The 3,862-nt window shown below is 45.8% G+C and overlaps 1 long non-coding RNA gene across 1 annotated transcript; it reads left to right on the forward strand.

The window, feature by feature from the left end:
* The first annotated feature begins 318 nt into the window (after positions 1–318).
* Positions 319–1,347, forward strand: LOC138993210 (uncharacterized). The gene is made up of 3 exons (XR_011468246.1): positions 319–480; positions 608–770; positions 1,281–1,347. It is a non-coding gene; the product is annotated as an uncharacterized lncRNA (long non-coding RNA).
* Positions 1,348–3,862: the final 2,515 nt, after the last annotated feature.

Here is a 3,862-nt window from a genome sequence, read left to right on the forward strand (position 1 = left end):
GAAATGGGGATGACAAAGGAGTGACATTATAAGTTTGTTGTGAGGATTGAAATGGATAAAGAATGCCAGGCAGTTAGCACGGGGCCTAGCGTGTCAGTAGATATGAGCTATTATTATTATTAGAGTTTTGAAAAAAAAAAATCACTTCTTTCAGCTAAGAGGATGCCATTAGTGCAGATAGAGGAGGCTATTTCTGCTGGTCAGAGGGTGCCAGAGGGATTTAAGCCAAAGATGGCTAGCAATGAAATTACCTTAGTCATCGGGATGCTCTTCCCTCCTGATTGCAGCTCATAGGAGAAGCAAACAGCTCAGGAAAGAGAGGCCACAGCCAGGACCATACCCACGGGCCCCTGGTGAGAACCCACAGGCAAAGACGTGCCATTCCCCAGACATTCCCCAACCGAAGAAGGAGAAGCTGTGTTTTAAAATGCTGCCAGCTGCTTTGTGTGGGGGCAGCGGCATTTTAATTTTTAATCTCAGGTATGCACATTAGCTCTGCGCTGCATGGTACCCTGGTGTCCTCGTTGGGGGGGAAGAGGGGAGAGGTGACCAGTGCTCGAAGCTGAGTGTGAAATGCCAAATCTGATACTGGGTGCTTTCGACAAAGATATGCACAGTCACCGAGAACTCCCCACCCAGTTTGGGCAAAAAGGACTGCAGGCTTTTTCCCAGAGAGACCAGAAGAAAAGAAAGAAGAAAAGAACATGACTGGCTGGGAGCAAAACAGAACAGACAGACAGGAAATGAGAGCTGTGGGAAGGCGTGATGAGGTGTGATGGGGACCAGGGGGCAGGAGGAGCGATCGGGAGGGGAGTGAGAAGCCTCACAGAAACCTTTACTGCTCCCCTGCTGTGCTTCCACCCAGGCGAGGTGCCTGACAGGCGATCAGGGCCACACCAAGCCGCTGGCAGCGTTTCTAGCATAGATGTTACAAGGAGATGGTGGATTTAATGCATGATTATAGAGCTCACATGTAAGACAAATGTAACGGACACATGAGACCCTTTCATTAAATATGAATAAACAGGAGTTAGCCTCAACAAGTAAGGAGTGGGCTGGTGGATAACCACGCCTTTCGCCCCTTTGTCACTCTCTCTCAGAAGGTCCCCCAGGGTAGAAAGGCACTCCTTTACATTCCCTTAATGGCTCGCCTTCCTCCTGTGTCTCGTTTCCCCATTCCAGTAAGGATCACCTACTGCATTTGTTTCCTAGGCTGCTGTTACAAATGATGACAAACGTGGTGGCTGAAAATGATAGAAACTTATTTCTCCCCGTTCTAGAGACCAGCAGTCCACAATCAAGGTGGTGGCAGGATTGCACTGGCTCTGAACCAGGATGCTAAGGGAGGACCCTCCCTTGCCTCTCCTAGCTGCTGGGGCTCCCGGTTTGCCTGGCTGGTGGCTGCCTCACTCTACTCTCTGTCCTCATCGCCACAAGGCCTTCTCCTCCTCTGTATCCGTGTCTTCCCTCTGTCTCTTCTCAGGGCACTTGTCTTTGGGTTTAGGACTTACAAAGGTAATCCAGAACGATTCCACATCTTGAGATCTTGAACAATCACATTGGCAAAGACTCTTTTTCCAAATAAAGTCACCTTCACAACTTGCATTAGGGCATGAACATGTTTTTTTGAGGGCCACCATTCACCCTACTCTACCTGCCAAGCAAGCAACTTACACTCGTCTCAGGCTTGGCTTTTAGAAGAGTCCAAGCAAGGCAAGCAGCAAAAGAAAAGCAGGTTATCTAGTCCATCCCTCTACCACCGGGCAGGTCTCATAGTAAACGTACCAAACAAATAGCTCATAAATCTTTTCAACCCTCCATGCTTGTTTGATGCAGCACTGTATCCCCAGGGCTTAGCACACAATTCCTGGCACATAGTAGGACTCAAAAAAAAATTTTATTGAATGAATAAAGCCTCACCATCAGATTCCCGGGTAGACAAATGAACTTCTTCACTTTTTTTTTCCCAGCAACTTTATTGAGGTATCATTTACCTACCACAAAATACACCTACTGTAAGTATACAATGCGATATTTTTAGCAGATATATAGAGCTGTACAATTTAATTATCACCACAAAGCAGTTTTAGAACATTTCCATCACCCCAAAAAGTTCTCTCATATGTGTTTGCAATCAATGCCCATTTTCCTCCCCAGCCCTAGGCAACCACTGACCTGCCTTCTGTCTATAGATTTTTCCCTTTCTGGATGGTTCACATAAATAAAATTATATAATATGTAGTTGTTTGCTTCTAGCTTTTTTCACATAGCACAATGTTTTCGAGATTGGTTCACATTTTAGCATATATCAGTAGCTCACTCCTTATTGCTGAGTTGTATTCTGTTGCATGGCTATGCCATCGTTTATCCATTAGTAATGGATGGATATTCGGATTGGTTCTAGTTTGGGGCTATGATAAATAATGTTGCTATAAACATTCACATACAGGTCTTTGTATAGTCATATATTTTTATTTCTCTCTTTTTAAAAATATGTTTTTATTTATTTCAGAAAGAGGAAGGGAGAAGGGGAGAGAGATAGAAACATCAATGATAAGAGAGAATCATTGATCAGCCGACTCCTGCGTGCCCCCCATAGAAAGTTGCAGACATCATGACAGATTACCCCAACTACTTCACCTCTAATAATAAGACCATTCTCCTACATAGCCACAGTACCATTATTATAACTAAGACTTTTTTTCCAGTTTTATTTTGAAATTTTCCAAACTACAGATACGTTGAAAGAATAACATACTGAAGTGAACCTTGACTTTGCCACCATTTCCCCTATTGCTATTTTGAACCCTCTTTCTCCAATCTTTGGGCCACTCTTGGTGCCCAGCCATGGAATATTCCTGACTTGTCACACTCTTACTCCCTTGTGATTTATTCCCCGAAGTTTTCAGGGCTGATTTCACAAGACCAAGGTGCCTTTAGTGTCTTGTCCTGAGGGATATTGCAAAATTCTCAAAATGTCCCTCACCCCCTTCAAGGCTTGGCTCAGATGTGAACTTTTCAATGATACCTCCCCTCCCCACACTATTAAAAAGGTCAACCCATCTCCCCCCTTCACCGGTACTCCCCAACTTATCTTACTCTGCTGTATTTTTCCCCAAAGCATGTATCACCTTCTGATGTGATTATAATATATGTATTTATCTTTACAATTGCCTCCCCCGACTAGAACATCAGCTCTACGAGGGCTGTATCCCCAGGCCCCGTTTTAGTGTCTGGCACTTCGAGTTCGCAATGACTACGCCTAGAAGGGTTGAATGGATGGTGCGTGCATGGATATGTGGGGGTGTGCATCCTGGGAAAACCATTAAAAACTGCAAATTGAACACCCGCTCCCCTACCTTCAGTAGAACAGACTGGAGCTTTCCAAACAGGAAGTCTTCTCATACTTTTCTGAAGAAAGATATTTTTTGCCTCAGAGAGCATCCAAGAGCAAGTGGCTCTCCAAGGACCTCAAAGGCCTAGAACTCTGCCACCCTGGATTTCCTGCTGGAGACAAATACACGCCCACATATCCGTAAAGGCCCCTGGGAACACAATGCCGCGCCTGCCTGCCCCGGGCCAGGTTGGACCACGTGGCCCATCATCCACCCTAGTCCTGGACACAGCTGACCTGAGGGGAAGCCAGTTTGGTTCTTGCTCTTGGGAGCCTGAAGTAGGAACTAGAGGGGGTCCCGCCATCAGGAGAGACACGGAAGGAAGCAGCACAGAGGGTTGGGTCAGAGGCGATGCTAGAAAGGCTGTGAGCCAGCAGAAGCTCTGAGGAAGCACAGGGTAGTACAAGCTATGAGACGGAGGCAAACTCTTTGAAAAATAGAAAGAGGGTGAAGAATTCCCCAAGTCC

This window comes from Myotis yumanensis, unplaced genomic scaffold, assembly GCF_028538775.1.
Source record: "Myotis yumanensis isolate MYYU_CA2020_CCGP unplaced genomic scaffold, mMyoYum1.0.hap1 SCAF_15, whole genome shotgun sequence".
Lineage (NCBI taxonomy): Eukaryota > Metazoa > Chordata > Mammalia > Chiroptera > Vespertilionidae > Myotis > Myotis yumanensis.